At 41.9% G+C, this 17,977-nt stretch overlaps 1 protein-coding gene across 4 annotated transcripts in view; it reads left to right on the top strand.

Annotated features, from left to right (window-relative positions):
- The window catches only part of arhgap5 (Rho GTPase activating protein 5), a 42,606-nt gene that overhangs the window by 10,725 nt on the left and 13,904 nt on the right, over positions 1 to 17,977 (top strand). The window lies entirely within an intron of this gene.

The following is a 17,977-nucleotide window of genomic DNA, read 5'->3' as shown; positions in this document are numbered from 1 at the left end:
GTAACTCTTGCAGAGTGAAGCTAGGTTTGTTCTTACATGCAAAAGCTTTGTTGTTATTTGAGGTGGAAATTCCTCTCATGTCTTTCCAAATGAGTAATGACGCGAGAGGAGGAGGAGGGACGGGGGGCTGGGGAGATGATTTGAGGTGGGAGTGGGAAGTGAATCTAAATTATTATAAGATTCATTCTCGGATCTGATACCACCCACCAAACATGTTTTGTCTGGTCCGTCAACCAGCCTGCCGGGCTGCCAGTCGATACAAGTCAATTTGAATTCAATGAGCTTTATTGGCACGCCATTTGATGTGTTGCCAGAGCACTGCTGGAAAGATTACAAAATAAGATGGCGAAAGATTACCGTGATCAAAAAAACAGATTAAGGAACGGCAGTGGAGAGATTTACTCAAGTACGTGTCGTCCCTTAATTAACCCAAGAAAAGAAGAACACGAGATACTCGTAAGAACATGTCAGAAAAATGAATGACGCTGAAGTACCATCAGTTTAAAGTACAGCCGCCTAAAACATGTCAGCAGATAGCAGGAAAAAAAGCCACATTTAGCTCCGGCTTCTCAAATGTGAAGATCTGCTGCTTTTCTTTGTTTTGTGTCATTGTGAAGTTAATATTTTGGGGATTTGGACTATTAAATGGCCAAAAAGAGGCTATTAGAATATGTTACTCTGGGAAATTGTGATGATGGTTGTAGGATTTATAATGAAAAGAATCGCTGGGTGCAACAGTCTGAACAGACATACTCTTACTCTCTCCTAAGGGTTGCAAGTTCAAATCCTCAGTTCAAATTCAAGAGTTTTGAGAAACTTTAAGGAATACCTCAAGTACATCAAATGCACTTTGGTTTGCTTGCACGTGATATTAATAGTGAGTCTGAAATGTCAGTGAGAAATACGTTTTCTACACAATGGCATCCCAACAATGGTTAAGATGCAATGGTTAACAGCCAGCTACCGGGGGGGGGGGGGGGGCGATGGAGGTGTGATCTGTCGTGCTTATAGATTGTATAGAAGAAGTAGATGTTGTCACCATGACGTCGCTCGATGGTTTACGGTTTTGACGCCTCCAGTTGGCCTTTTTTAGCCATCGCCATCTTGGTTTTTGGAACCAGAAATGACACAAGAGGAAGTGGAGCTAAGTACAACCGAACGGGTTGAAGTTCGACACCCAAACCCCCAAATTTTGCTACGATTTTATTTAGCTTGACACTCTGTGAATGAGTCTTATTTTGTGCGTCAGTAGGAATGTAGCACAGCATTAAAGTGAAGCTCTGTTTATTTAAATATGAAAGTGCAGTAAAAATATTCTTGAGGGACGACTACAGTGAGATTCAAACCCCCAACCCAGACCCAAAAACAGCTTCCCCTCAGCCCATTAAAAACCCAAACTCTTACTTTTATCCCCTCTCACCACTGAAATGAATATTTCAAACACATTTAATATTGCATGAGCTTGTTGCATAATGTAATAACACATGGTCCAGTGCTCTTTTTACATGTTTAGTGCCTTTAAGAAGCAAAAGTGCAGAAAGACCTCCAAGTAACTTTTCCCCCCAGTCAAATTCTCCAAAATATCCGATGACGTAATGCTTCCTGTTGAGGTTTTTCTGCTGTGTATTCAGGTCAGTTTCTATTTATTCATGTGCTCAATTCAGGATCAGTTTTGGTCTTAGTGAAAGTGACAGAATGTCTCTTTAAGGTATTTAGAGGTAGTATTTTTGTGTATTTGTACACACTGTGCCCCCCCCCCCCCCCCCGGCCCTCGACATATAAATCCCTTCAACACGAGACTGAAAACACGTCTTATCACCGCACTCCCTTTACCTCTCCTCCTCCATATGTGCAGCAAATGTACACCACGAACATTAAAGGGAGCATTTCCTGTGTTTCTGCCCGTGAGCGAGCTTCTGTTTCTGAAGGTAGCGCTCTGAGCCTGAGCTCTCTTCTTCGCTCTGGTTCCGTTAATTCCTGTCCTGAAAATCCCCCATCGAATATGTTTTGATATTCAGCTGGATCTACATGAGCCCCCCCCCCTCTCCGCTGGTGGCTGCCAACCAAATTTCGGATTAATCCCAGCTCTGTGTGTGTGTGTGTGTGTGTGGACGCCTGCCAGCTGACGGTGGTGTATTGGAGATTTCATGGCTAGTGCCGTGAAACCCTCTAAGTCCAGACGGTCTGTTGGATTTAACAGCTTTCATTTCTCACCAGATGTAAAAAGTGTTGTTGTTTAAGGTGCTTTTAAAAGCCCTTCAGGCTGTTTATCTGTCGGAGTGAGAGGACGGGGTTTGTGTAGTCTTTAATCTGCCTGTAGAACATATCTGAGTCCATAGCTCAGAGGGTGGGGTCATCCTGTGAAATATACAGAGTGATGGTGGGTGTTGGCGTTACGCTCAGTCTTCAGTCTGCAGACACCCACCCTGCTAACGTTTGCTAACGTCTGCTAGAGTAAGAGGCTGAACCCTCTGACCTCTGACCTCTGAGCGTGGTGGGAGGAGAGACTCCGTCCCGATGGGAACCATTAAAACTTCACCATGATGTTGTGTTATTGCTGGTTTTTTTCCACATCTAACAACAGACTCTTGTCACTTTAATTGGAGGTCAGAGTCAAAATGTTAGCGCTCTCCTCTCCTCCATGGTGGACCGGTTCATAGTGTTTCTGTCTCCCAGAGAAATGACTTGTTTAATGGTTTGACCCAGCGGTGCTCTGGTTTAGACGTTTCTTTTAACATAAGAGAGGTTTGTTTTCGTTTGTTACATGAAGAAAAGGTCGTCTGTAGAAAACTTTACTCTATATTTCACAAAGTAAAGTTTATAAAAAGCCTCGTCTCAGACAGTATCTATACTGAAACTCGGCCATCTTAACAGCTCTAGTATTGAAATGAATCCCAGCTCAGGCAAATATTCACATTTGAGAAGCTGAGACTGCTGACGTTTTGTTTTTCTGATATTAAAAATCATTCCTGATTAATATTTTGTTGGTAGACTAATGAAATGAATCAGCTAATCATTTCAAATCTACAGAAACATATTGAGTAGACGTATCCACAAGCTTCAAACGTAGGTTTCATTTCTGTGGCGAGGCCACACTGCTGCCTGGTTTGGTTTCACCGCATGTAGTCAGCCGAGAGGCAGCGAGGTGATGGTGGATGGTGGTGTCTGTGGTTTCAGAGTGTGTGAGGACAAACTGTGACTTTATGTGAGTGTGGCTGTAAATGTGACTGAAGGCGTGAAGCTGTGGTGTGTGTGTGTGTGTGTGTGAGAGAGACCTTCATTTGCTGGGGTTTGTGTAAGTGATAAGAGTGTGTGTGTGTGTGTGTGCTGGATTTAAAGCACATCTCCTAATGTTCTCAGGTTTTGTGGTGAAAACTCGACGTGACGTTTCTCCAGGAACAAGCTAATTAAGAGCTCGTCTGTGTCAGGAGTTTTGTTTTAAGTGTGGAAGTGAACTCTTGAGATAAAATGCTGCCTATTAAATAAGGATGATGTTTGTTCTGTTTCCTGCTTGTTATCATTTTCTTTAGTGCGCTCCAGTCACCACTTTCTAATTATAACACAACTCACAGGCCTCCCAGAGGGCCTCGCAACCCTGCAAAGAAAAAAGAACGAACTAAAGCCTTCAAGGTTCCTGAAAAAGAACAGGTGGCCTCACAAACGCCCGTTTTAAGTTGAAAGTGAGCAGCCAGATGTGTCAACATGGTTCATCTTTGTGTCTGAGTGAGATGGGGATGTATTAACTGGGACACACATCCATAATGTCCTTCCTCTGTAGGTCTGTTCTTTGATTTAAAAAGGAAACATGGTGCTTGATGTTGATGACATGTTGGTATTTCTGTGTGTCTCTGTGCAGTAGATCACAGCTCTTTTCATGTACTTTATTATTAGGCTATCATAAGGTCTATTGTTGCTTTTTATATGACAAAAAGTTTTTTAACTAATTAAATACTTCAATGTAGAACACAGAAGAGCAATGAGTTGCAGCAGGTTGTTTTGTTGCTCTGGTTGCGGTGATGAGGAATATCAGCCGCAGTAAAAATGTCGTCACCAGGTAGAGTACCTGTTCTGGATCAAAGGAAGGCTCACGTGTCTTAATTTGTCCTCCATTGTTGTTGCCGACATGAAGGATGTGACGCTTTGTCTTATCGTGTCTGTCCCGCCCCTCCTCCTTTGTGATTGGACGGCTGGGTGTAAACAGTGACGAGCTCAACGTTGTAGGTCAATAGCGTGGTTATTGCCGTATGTCGGTTATTGCGACAGAGTCTAGTATCTGATTCTTCTTCAGCTGACAACATCAGCTCATTGGATCTTTTTATCTGCGTGCTCGTGTTCTGATCAGAGTGAAGGACTGGAGGTGAGATATCTGAGGCACGACCTAGATTATACGACTTCACTGAGATAAGAAGGAACTTTATTGATCAAAGATTACAACAGAAGAATAAGAACAAACAATAGGAGGAAGAATATAAACAGATATGAACAACAGAGTAATAAGTGACATCACTGCAAAATAGAATAGAAATAAGAGTGAAATAAATATAGTAAATAATAAATAACAAACACTAAAGGAAGTGAAGAAAGCTGCTGAAGTAAAGTGAGAAAATATCAGGCATGTATGAGGTGAAGTATCCTGATGTCCTCTGTTTGTTTATTACCAGTACACCCCCCCCCCCCCCCCCCCCCCACACACACACACACACACACACACACACGGATATGAAGCAGTCAGGAGCATAAGCACCCCTGTGGGTGATCGGAGGAACATCAAAGTGTTGAGTGACCAAAGAGAAACCCTGCCTGGTTCTCCAGCGTGTCGTTAGCCTCACATTTATTCTCTGAACGCGTGTCGGAGTAAATGAGTGTTTTTCTGTGTGAGAGAGGAGATCTAAAGGAGGATTTGTTGGTGTGGTCTCTGGAGGACTGAGCGTGCCTCTGCCTTGGATTCCTCTCTTTGTAGTGCAGTGACGGGTCCTGACCTTACATTTCTGCAAAATGCAGCAGCGAGGAGGATCGGGCTCTCAGACGGCCAACGTTTTACCAACTCCACAAGGTCAGGAGCTCCAATCTCTGCTCTGTACTTTCAGCATTAAGCTCAACGCCGGGAAAAAAGCTCCAGTTTCTTCCAGCAGCCAATATGAAGGCGACCTGATGACACTCCTGAGAGAGAGAGGAATGAAAGCTCAAGTAAATAGACTTCCTTTATAATAGTGAGTGTAGAGAAGGTGACACGAGGTATTTTCTAAAGGTTTCCTGCCCACGTTCTCTGGATGAGAAACGACCTCTTTAGTGAGGAGGAACTCTGTGTTTTATTTGAACCCAAACGACAATCTTATTTTGAAAAGACCGTCTGCATGTAACGAGCAGAAATTGACACAAGTTGCTGGATTTCGTAGGAAAAAGCGCAAAAGAAATCCTCCGACTCGTTGTATGAGGACACGTTGATTACAGGACGGACTCTTGTTTACACAAAGTCTCATCGTCCAACTGTCCTCGAATGCAACACGAGGACGTCCGTCTTCAGCTGTTTGTTGAGGCAGAAATAGACGGATTATCTGAAACTTAATGGCATTAAAATGAAGTATAAATATGCAAACTTTTGATTTGAATATTCCTCCTGAAACCGTTTAATGAATACGCAGCACAGCAGTGAATAATTATCTGAGTGCTCACTGATGCAGATTCTTCACGTGTAATATGCCGACCAGCGGTGCAGTGCACAATACATCTCTCTTTATTTAAAACAAATAAAACAACGTCTGTGTGTCTCCTCAGATGGAAAACAGCTTTTCTCTCTCGTCCTCCATTCGTCTTGATGGTAAAACGCTTCATAAAATATCTGAAAGCTGGAAATGCAAAGCAGTGTAAGCGAGGCTTCTCTTGTTTTCTTCCTCTTTGTTCGCCCACAAAATCGCTGACATCTTTGTATTTTTTTAAATGGCTAAAGCACACACACACACACACGCTCCAGGCTCCAGTCTGCACAAGATCAGGCTGCATATATTTTAATCTTGTATTTATGAAACTGCTGCCTTTAAATTTCAGTAAAATGTGAAACTATCCAGCCGTCTATTTCATTTTTTGGCTTCCGAAATGCAGACGGCACCACAGGGTTGATTTTTATCCGCTCTACACACATAAGAAACTCTCCGAACATCCGTCTGGCGTCTGAGAATAAAACCTTTAGACGGACCGAGGGTCTCGCAGAAGAAGTCTCTCAGACAACGAAGCCGCACAGCTCCTCGCTGCCCGACTCCATTAGAGACGTTTTATTAAATGTTTCCTCCTCCCCAGAGACATGAGAGAGGGAGAGGGAGAGGATTAAATGGCGTTTTGATGTTGATGCATTAGGAAGTCCCATTGGTTATTATCTTCCTCAGCTCTGAGTATAATGTGAGGGAGGAGAGGAGCTCTTCAAAAGAACTTCCATCGGCTGTTTGACTGAATAAAACACGTCTTTAACAAACTTTGAATCATTTCAAAATACACTTTTATGTCAGTTATTCATTTTAGTTTTTTTTTAATTCCCCCGATAACAGAATTAAACACATCAGAACAGGACAGAGAAAAGTGTTTCACTTTAGAGATATTTATCAGCGTCGGAGAGTTATTACTAACATAATAAACACGTTTTAATTACGTTTAGAGTTGTTTTGCTGACATTAACCCTCTAAACACAAAGCAGTTCACTCTCAGTGGCCTTGACCTAAACTGCAATATAAAGTCCTACATAGTGTATATATGTTAACTCAGTTACCATGACATAAATAATAATAATCAAGGAACAAATCGCAAGTTACATTTTTTGGATAATATATTTTACAAAAATTGTGGGAAAAATAATCTTTATATACAACATTTTTCAAAGTGGACACAAGTGTTACCGTTGTTGAAAAAATAAATAGATGTTTCATATATATTGAACTATTCACATAATTACAACCTCTACTTCCAGCTCCTCTCCTCTCTCCTCTCCTCTCATCTCTGCTCTGCTCTGTGTTCACTTCCTGAAGTTCAGTCAACGTTTCTCTGATTTGTTGTCACATGACTGTTGGTCTCAGATGAATCAATCATGACTTCATAGTTTCACAGAGGAGCTCACAATTTAATGTTTTTCACAGAATCTGGTTAAAGCAAACGGTTTGTTTGTGGCGAGATTTTGTAGATTTTGTAGAATAAAATGTTTTTGATAAAGAAATCCCATTTTTAAGCTTCGTTTAGTCAGTCTTCTTCTGATGGAAGCGTTCCTCACACATGATGTGTTCAAGGACCGACGGAAAGATGAAAAACTGACGGTAATGGCGGTTGTTACAGCTTCTGGCTGTGATAAATGTTCTTTTTAGTTTTAGTGGTCAGTATAATACACATTACTTTCATCCTGAATATCTTATTTGCTGTGTTTCACTCACTCTGTCATATATAATAAATATATATATTATATTTATATATTATATTTATATATATATATTTATATATATATATATATATAGTACCCGTTACTGTCGATGCCCTGCTGGTGTGGCTCTGGATGAAGTCGGGGGACCCAGCGGACTGGTTTTAAACGTCTCCTCTGAGCTCTGCAGGAGGATAATTCAGCAGCCATGTCTTCATACAAAGCTGATTATTGGCTATTTTCAGCCTGCTTAGAAGTCGGATCACCACTCTCCACTTTGACAGAATGAAAAGAAGGATTTACTGTGGAGTGAAATTAGATTTTTATAAAACATAACTCATAGGTTTCCGAGTACGTAATGGAAGGATGTAGTCATTGAGTGGACCCTAAAGGTCGGACGGAGAGCGCTCAGAGTGATATAAGAGTTACAAAAACACATCTGACAGGAGATAAGAAGTACTGTGAATACACTACGTCTACCTCTCCTGTCAATCATTCTCTCCACTTCTCTATAATATAGTTATATAGGCGGAGATGTTATATATATATATAACATCTCCGCCTGCAGCTCTCGGAGCTCCGCAGCAGGAATCAGCCAAAGTGAGAGTTCAAGTTGGAAATTGATTGGCTGCTGGCAGCCTTCCCATTCATCCTACTCTCACATTTTCTTTATGTGTGTGTGTGTGTGTGTGTTCTGATCGTGTGTGTTCTCCTGCTGGCTGCTGCGCTGACGTCATGTCCAATGGAAACTTCCTGTTCATGGGTCAGAGCGCCCAGTGCTCCCAGCAGCCCGATGGGATGGTCCTCACTTGTCTGTGGCCTTCTGGCGTGAAGAAGATACTCTCTTAATTCACTAATATGTTGCACAGAACACAAGTCTGCATGCAGAATTGGCGGCCAGTTGTCATTTAGCCACGCCCCCATTTCTCTATATAAGGAAGTCCAGCAACACGAGTCAATTTCCGCTCGTTTTTAATAAATAAATGCAGCGACAGCACATCTAACAGACATTCAGATTAGCAATATGCTAATTCATTGTTTGTGAAGGACGGGTGTGTCAGCATGAACCACGACGCTGCAGAATTTACAACATGTCGACGTATTTAAGTCCAAAACTCAAGTTTATTGTCGTGTGCGCAGTTAAAAACAAGTTGTGTTTCACTTCTTAATGCCGTTTATAGAGGACACAAGTAAATAAATAAAGAACATTATGTACAATATACAGAATAATAGGATAAGATGGAGATAAAATATCGGTCGAAAATGTTTGTGTGAGAAATATAAACCCATGCAGCTAACTTAGATACTGTAGTTCCTTTGTTGATGTCAACGCTGCATATTAACACAACAAACATTTATTCCAGTTGTTGTTCTTGTATTCTTCCTTCACACACAAAACATTTCTCCACCGAACCAGGAAGAACAAAGTCTTTTACTGGATCTGCTCTGATCAGCCCCAGCAGGTGTGTTCTCCTGTTTATACGCTGATAAACTGGAACCTTTGACCGTTTCTTCTTTTGTTAGCGGTGTCGTAACTGAAGCTGAGTCACGGCTAACGTTTCCCAACACTTCAGGTGTCTGAGTCACCGGCTGCTGTCTGACTCTCCTCAGAGAGACGAACTGGAGCTTAAACCGCATGTAATAAACCTGTGTGTGTGTGTGTGTGTGGGGGGGGGGGGGGGGATGTTTGTGGTACAGGTCTCACAGAGGTGAGGCTGCGTCTGGGTTGTTGCGGTTACAGAGGATGTGAGGGCTTTGACACGTGCGTGTGTGTGTGTGTGTGTGTGTTACATAACCTAATTTTAGGCTCTTGAGTGTCTCGACTTGATTACGTTTTTAGTTCAGTTTTTCCTCTTAATTGAAGCACATTTACAGTTTTGAATCACATTTATCTTCATTCAGCACACACACACACACACACACACACACACACACACACACACACACACACACACACACACACCTTCTGCATTACACCCTGCTCCCTAGCTTGTCGTCTTAATCTCTTCCCTTTGGATTTCCTGCTCACCGACTCCGAGACACCAAGAGATAGGAGAGTGTATGTGTGTGTGTGTGTCCTCCATTACCCCCCCCCCCCCCCCCCTCTCCCTGTGAATAGGTGAAGCCGGGACTCCCCCCTCTTTCATCCTTGCGCTTGTCTCGGTGTGTTTGTTGTGATCGTCTCCAGAGAGAACAACGTGCCGTCTTTGTTCTGTAGTTGATCTCATGTTTCAGGGCTCCATCAGTATCTTCACCACGACCGTCTCTCCGTCACTGCGTCCACAGGAAGTCGGCTAAATGTGAAGATATCTACTCTTCTCTTTCTCTTCACACTAAGCTGTTATGAAAGTGCTCTGGATGAACGAGCGCTCTGAGGATCCGTCGGGAACGTATGATCATAACAGATCGACTTGACTGATCTCTTGATATCTCAGTGTAGCTTGAGTTTCTCATCTCAACTCATTGCTTTATACTCGATCAGTTGTCTAGTATGTAACAAAATCATACATTCAGTTGTATTTAAAGTTGAAGCAATTATTTAAATCATCGAGAGGCCAATCTACGTACAATGAATCTCCAGATGTTTCTGAAATTTCTTTTTACAGATAATGTTTTAAGAAATTATTTTGAAATTAGCTCGTTTTATCTTCCCAGTGAAGCTTTGCTGTGGTTCTCTGTATTATCGGATGCTAAATTGAGCTCTGACGTAAAGCATTACATCAACGATCGATGTTCTCAAACTTTATATTCCACACTGTGAACTAAAGCACTTCAAAGTATCTTGCACAAACTGTACATCTCTTCCACCTTAAAACAGATATGTTTTTATGTTTTTCATGTATTTTTTCACATTTCTTATTGTACAATTCTCTATTTCCTATCATGCGTTTTGACTTTTGCACCACATGTTGGCTGTGATGAACAATTCCTTTGTTTGCTGAATGAAAGAAGAAGAAGAAGAGATTCCCTTCATCTCAGTGTGGACACAGATCCTCATGAAAACCACTCTGCGGATGAAGTCTCTCTCTTTCTCTCTCTCACTCACTCACTCACTCAGTGTTTCTTAAAGTGAGGGGGGGCAATGTGAGGATTAGATTAGAGCGATCGGTTTTGGCCTCCAGCGAGCGTTTGTGCAGCAGCAGAGCATTATGGGGGACAGACGAGGCTGGTTTGAGCCGGGCCGGCGGCTACATCAGGGAGGCAGAGTGTGTGTGTGTGGTGTTAAGATGGACTAGTGTGTGTGTGTGTGTGTGTCCTAGGGGCAGATTGTGTGGAGAGAAAGATGGAGGCGAGTGCGATGCCACCTGGCTTCGAGGCAGTCATCTGGTCTAATGGGGGCTTGTGTGTGGCTGTGTTTGAGCAGTCCAGTCGTCCATTAGTTTGCCTTGAAAAGCCCTTATGTTGCCCTTCTCTCTCTCTCTCTTTCTCTTCTTTATATATTTATATATATATATATCCTCACCGCCGCCAGCCAACATGTGAGCGTGCTGAAAAACAACGGGCAGCAGAGAGAGTGACCCACGCTTTGCTTGCGTGGACTTCAATGTGAGCAATAAGGAGATAATGTGTGAAGTGGAGCGAGAGATAAATCAGAGTGTCCTTCCCTCTGCCAGCTCCATTTAATTGGGGCACCTTGGATTACATCACTTAACACATCACCGGCCATTTAACAGACGGACTAAACTACAAACGGAGAGACTCTTAGAGACGATGTGTTTTCTCACTTCATCTTCTTTTGCTAAAAGTTCTTTGCCAATGTTTTGAGATATTTGTTTCTCTGCTGTCGGAGCTCCCGCAGCTGAAGTAACATTCTTTATTCCGTTTCTTTTTCCTGACTAAGATCAATAAAAAACCTGCACATTTCCCTTTGAGGACAACCTCTCGTTTTACCAGTCAGTGGAATCCTACGTTACCAAATGCATGATGAACATGACGTAAAGATGAGCGTTACCCGACTACCTTCAGCTCTGATACTCTTATGTTCGACCTAGATGTGTGTTTGAGGACCCACCAGCCAATCGGAGACGAGTATTCCCTTAAGCTTTGGTATAAATTACAGCTTTTTTCGAGACATTTTCTGCTAAGAACCGAACTTTGGTGCAACATATTGTCTATAAATAGAGACGTGTATCATTCTACTTTTAATAGTTACTCCCAATGAGGTAGTCCAGTCACGTGTCTGTTTTTGGACGTGTAGATCTGCCCTCAAATTGATCCTTTTTTTTTTTTTTTCAAACATTCAGCTGAATTTGAGTTATTAAAATAAACTCGGGCAGTAAAGATGTCCCGGCTCTCTGGTGTTGTCATCTCCTTCTGAGCCAATCAGGAGCGAGTCGCCTTGTTTTCAGTTCTCACCATTCAGCGTCATTTTGAGTTATTTAAATGATCGTTTCCATATAGAAGTTTGGTTCAGATTTGGGCTTTTTTTGTTTCTGCTCAGTTTCAGATTCTTCTGGTGAGTGTTTGTTTTGTTTCACGTGTCGGAGATAAACAGAGTGTGTGACTCTTGGTTACAGCTGGCATTTTAATTGGGTTCTTACGTAACCACAGAAACTCCCATAATTAGTTGAATTTAAGAAATGTGAGCTGTCAGCATTTTAGGCACAGTGATGGACTACTTCCAGGTCTGAGAGCAGAATACTGGTTTAAAACAAACAGTGTACTAGTCCTTTAACAGCTGGGCTGTGTAGCTGCTAATGGGAGAGTGAGGAGAGGATTTCTGAAGTCCTGCTGTTCCAGACACGTCAGTCTGTCGCCCTCCTGAGAGCCACTGACCTCAGTGAGCACCTTGCTGCAGGCTTCACACACACACACACACACACACACACACACACACACACACACACACACACACACACACACACACACACACACACACACACACTCACTCACTCAGCAGTAGCTGTGTGTGTTTCTGATGATGCAGAGGCTTTGATGAAGGTCTCAGGAGGGCATTTAGTCGGCCATGTTGTACAACACGAGGTGCTGACTCTCTCTCTCCTCTTCTTTGTCTCCTCTTTAATCCCTTTTCTTTTTCATCTTCCCTTCTTTCTTTTCTCTTTTCTTTCTCCCCTTACTTCCTCCTCTGCCTCCTCTTCATCATATTCCTCTCATCCGTCTCCTGTGAAGCTCTCCTCATTCCTTCTCTCCTCTTTCCTCTCCATCTCATCGTTATCTCCTCTCTCCATCCTCTTCTCCCCCGTGTCGTCACTTAGCCCCCAAAGTGTGTGTGTGTGTGTGTGTGTGTGTGTGTGTGTGTGTGTGTGTGTGTGAGACAGCTAAGAACTGACCTGTTAATGCTGGCATTGTTTAAATGTCTCAGTCCACAGTTGTAGCAGATGTTTGTGCATTTAGTAAAACTTACATTTTGTTCAATACTTTTATTCCACCAAGGATTTTCAGCCATCGTGTCTGAGGTTGTTTTTTGGTTTTCGCATATACAATCCATTGATCAGCATAAATATTTAGTCTGCAGAGAAATACTAAAATACCATATTGTGTTCAGACATTTGGAGGTAAAAAAGCATCTATAACAGTGTTTCTTCTACAAATGGCAAAACGTTTTCAATACTCATTTGTCTGCTTTCTCACCTGCTCTTTAATCTGCTCTCAGAGCGACACATCTGGACACACACACACACACACACACACACACACGAAAGGAGAAGATACTGCTTTTGGCGATTGACCCCAAAAACATCTCGATCAGAGCGCCGTCATCTTTTATCTCAGCCCGTCAGAGTAACAACAGGTTGAATCTCATTTTACAATATAAAGCAGCAAATTCAGTGAAAAGAAACAGAGAATACTCAAACGTGTCGAATCTCTTACTGTGTTCATATTGTTGTAGTTTGCAGGAGAGAAGAACTCGGTTGTTAGTTTGTGTGTTTGTGTTGAAATATAATAATTAGGCCTCATTATCATTCATCACATTCTGCTGCAGGTGAAATAATGAGATGAAATTAAAAAATGACAAAATAGAAAGTTAGCGCGTGCGTGTGTGTGTAAATAGAGCAGTAGCTCGGTAGCTGCAGTTTGACGTCTTTATTTATAAAATGGCCCATCTGTCTCTCTTACATTGGAAATAAGTGTGTGTGTGTGTGTGTGTGTGTGTGTGTGTGTGTGTGTGTGTGTGTGTGTGTGTGTGACTGTGTGTGTGTGTGTGTGTGTGTGTGACGGTGTGGGCGTGTGTGACGGTGTGTGTGTGTGCGACTTATGAGAAGTTTATGCGACGACTCAGTCGTGTTAAATCATGTTTACATCTGGAAAAAGCTGCGATTTTTGGGCAAAAATAACTTTATTAGAAAATTATTAGAGATTATGGTCTCAATCTCTAGTTTCAAGTCTTCTTCAATACAGCATGATGTTCATTTAGTAAATTATGGTCAATTTAGAGTCAAACAGACCATAAAGCAGGGTATGCTTTAGGGCGGGGCTACACGGTGATTGACAGGTCTGCACCAGAGACGTATACGGCGTCTCTACGTCACTCCTCCTCAGTCCATATATGGTCACTTCCTGTTCACTGGTTGAAAATAACAACATGGCGACGGCCGTAATCCAAGTTAGCAATGGCAAACTCAAGTCTTCAAACACAAACGCTACAGTGTCTCACTATCGCCTCTCCAGTTTAAAAGTGGTATTACAAAACGGGACGGGCTGGAGCTAGCTGGTTAGCATGCTAATCACAGTAGATATCTCTGCAACACAACGCTGTAACCTCTTTACCTTCTGTTCATCATGTTAGTTCATTTATTGAATGTTTTAAACTGAAATTCTGTCCACATCTTACGTATCATTGCACCTTTTAAAAGTTTGAGTTGTAATCTGCTGAAACGTCCTCTGTAGCTCAGATTTTAGTTTTAGAGCGACGTGAAGAATCAGACAAAGTGTACATTTGATGAAAATGTGATTCTCCTTTTGTAACGATTTCAGGCTGAAAGCAGACTGCAGATGTTGTCTGAGACTGTGTGTGTGTGTGTGTGTGTGTGTGTGTGTGTGTGTGTGTGTGTGTGTGTGTGTGTGTGTGTGTGTGTGTGTGTGTGTGTGTGTGTGTATGGATCTTGTTACCCAAGGTGCCCAGATATTAAATCATACTCACACATACACACTCTCCTTGCAGCCTTTGTATTGATTTATATTGACCCATGGTTGTGTGGAGGGTCGGTCATTAAATTAACACACCAACGGAGAAAATGATGACTCCACCAGACCACAACTGTGTATGAGAAAAAAAAAAAAACACACACACACACTATCGGCAGCAGAATGACTTCCAGACCAGAAAGCTCAGCTCATTTCTCAGCCAATGGATTGTGGGAAAAGTTGCGTTTTAGTGTCCTCTGGGAACAAAGAAAACAGCTCTTACCTGCACATTCATCTTCCTTGTAGGAGTCGGTGCATGTTCGCATGTCAGACCACATTTTATAATGAGCGCGGGGATAAGACCTTAATGTCCTGGATTTGAGAAACTGGAACATGCGGGCTGGGATCTGCTGATAGGAAGTGGAAACCAGCAGGTCCAGTTTACTGTCTGTGTGTGTTTTTAAACAAGCTAACACTAGTAGCAACAAAAACAGAACTTTAGCAACTCTCAGACTGGACAACGCCGGGATGTCGACCTGTCAATCACCGTGTAGCCCCGCCCTAAAGCATCCCCTGCTTTATGGTTTGTTTGACTCTAAATGGACCATAAGTTACGAAGTGAACATCATGCTGTATTGAAGAAGACTTGAAACTAGAGACTGAGACCATAAACTCATGTTTACAATGTTTACTGAGGTAATAAATCAAGAGAGAAGTAGAGTCATTTTCTCATAGACTTCTATACAACCAGAGGAGTCGCCCCCTGGTGGACACTAGAGAGAATGCAGGTTGAAGACACTTGTTTACTTGTTTTTAAATGTTTAATATCTGTGCCCCAGTTTTGGTGTCCTGGCGATACCTTTTTCCATATGATAATCTGAGTAACACGAAACATTAACCCTTTTCTCCATTTAAAAAAAGACCAAAACAACAACAACAATGTGCTACTCTCAGTGCGTTTGTTGTGGACTATTTTCAGCGGCGGAGGAATCCACATTTAGTGGCATTAAATGTCTCTATGAGACAGAGGAAGAGGAGAAACGAGGCTTTGTATTAGAGGGATACTTTCATTGTTGTTTAGAGAGTTTTCATGTGATTTATTTGAACCCAAAGTATTCATTTTTGATGCCCAACCCTAAACGTTTCAATAGAAGATAAATCACAAAACATCAAAGACTCAACTCCATGTGACCACACAATGTGGACTAACAAAGCTAAAGGAAATATGAAGGCGGGTTCATAAAACATTCTTAGATCTTGTTGTAAATGGTTTCCTGTTTGTGGAGGTAAACAGACACAGAGTCCGTGTTTACGTGTTCTTTTACTTTTTCTTTAATCTGATTATCTCGACACCTGAAACTCATCATCTTAATGTGAGTAACGTGTCTCAACAGTCGGGCGTCTGTCCCCAGTTTGTCTCTTTATAAAGATGTAAACACTCCGGTCTGATGAGTCCTTATCTGACTGCTGAGGTCAGAGGTCACCGTGCACAGCTGTTGGTTTGTGACTGAGACTCTGAACAACAGGGAGGATTGTTAACGTACAGAGTGTGTGTTTGGATCTGTTCCTCAGGGCCAGTTATCACAACAATCAGTCTGTGTGTTGAACAATGTCACACTTATTTAATTTATAGACTTCAGTGAACACTTCTCTCTTTATGTTGCCGTATTGAACACATCGGCTTTGTTTTTGGAACATTTAATGTGGGCAGAAAATGATAATAAATGTGATGATTGTGATTAATTCCCATTTGTCACAATAGTCTAAATCATGTTTATGTAGCTTTAATCTGCAGGTAGAGTTTAAAATAACTTCATCAATCGGGCCTCGAAGTGAGGAGTTGTATAATCCATCAATCACACACACACACACACACACACACACACGCACACGCACACTCTGCCCGGTGAAATAACAGTTAAAAATAGACGATGATTGACTTTCGCTTATTGAACTGGCTTCCTGTCCCCTCCCACAGCAGATGGTTGTCACGGCAATAAAATAACTGGCCAATGGGCAGACAGGGAGACAGACAGACAGACAGGGAGACAGACAGGGAGACAGGGAGACAGGGAGACAGACAGACAGAGGCAGTGAAGCAGCTTTGAGATAAGATAAAGATGAAAAACGATAGTGAGTGATGAGAGGAACTGTGATACAGTAAGTGTGTTTGTGTGTGTGTGCGCATCAGGATATGAGATCATATCTCAGCAGGACGAGTCTTATCAGATCCCAACATGCAAACATGAGCTCCCCTGTTAGCTTCCTTCCTCTCAGGTCTGATGTGTGTGTGTGTGTGTGTGTGTGTGTGTGTGTGTGTGTGTGTGTGTGTGTGTGTGTGTGTGTGTGTGTGTGTGTGTGTGTGTGTACTTTGTGTCTCTGTGTGTGTGTACTTTGTGTGTGTGTGCATCCTGTGGAGAATCAAATGTCCTCACAAGGACAGAGAGATGTTACAGGGTGGAGACATTTTGTCATTTTAAGGTCAGAGGTGAGTGAGTGATGCTGCATTCTGGGCGCGTGGTAGAGTGGTACAAATGAACTCTGAAGTAACAGTTCATGAACACGACAGGAAATAGAGTTAAGTTGGTGAATAGTAAACGTTAGCTTCTTACTTTACTCTTCAAACATGAGAGTGGAGTTCATTAGTGAAGATTATCTTGATGAACAAAGTATCATAAATGTTTGTTTGACACACAGAATCCTATTGGCTCTTTTGTCGCAGAAACCAGTGATGCTAACTTCCTGTTAGCTACAAAAAATCAAATTCCTCTCTGCAGAACTCTCTAACTAACTTATGTGAGAATAAAGTTCCTACAGTTACATTATAAGCACATGTGTAACTATTTAGCTGTTGTCACTCTTTGTTACATTGTAGCTCGGTTACTTTCTGAGTAATCGAGCTACAATGTAGCAAATATACACATTAAAACATCCTAGCTAGCTAAAGCTACACGGTTAACTTACGACAGATCGTTGGTTTAGTTTTTCTGCTTTAGATGAAGATAAAAACATAAATAGCTGCTCTTTTTTATTTATTTTGCCGCCATCTTTGTGTTTTTTTTGTACATTTATTGAATATCACCGTTTTTCGTCCAGGTGGATGATCAGGTGTGAAAACAGCAAACGGACCATCTGCTCTGTTTCTTTGACTTTTCCAGCTCTTTAATCTCTCCATTATTTCAGCGGTGTAACAACAGGTGACTCATTTGCATATTGATGCAGTGATACTGTTGTGTGGTCACAGCTGAGTGTTTACAGAGTCATTGAGAACAACGCAGCTCAGCTGATCGTAATCAGGAACCCAAACTGTCCGTTTGAAAATATGAATTGTTGAGTAAATAGTATTGTTGAGTAAAGAGTATTGTTGAGTAAATAGTATTGTTGAGTAAAGAGTATTGTTGAGTAAAGACTTTGTCAATAAAGCTGTCCTGCTCATATTTAAATCTGAGCCATTTCTCTCTGGATGCTTCTTGTGGTTTGTGGTGGACGTCTCCGTGT

Source organism: Anarhichas minor, unplaced genomic scaffold, assembly GCF_050575085.1.
Source record: "Anarhichas minor isolate MPS153535 unplaced genomic scaffold, ASM5057508v1 ptg000038l, whole genome shotgun sequence".
In the NCBI taxonomy this organism is placed as follows: Eukaryota; Metazoa; Chordata; class Actinopteri; order Perciformes; family Anarhichadidae; genus Anarhichas; species Anarhichas minor.
The sequence above is the reverse complement of the archived record's forward strand: the minus strand, read 5'-3'. Positions and strand labels throughout refer to the sequence as shown.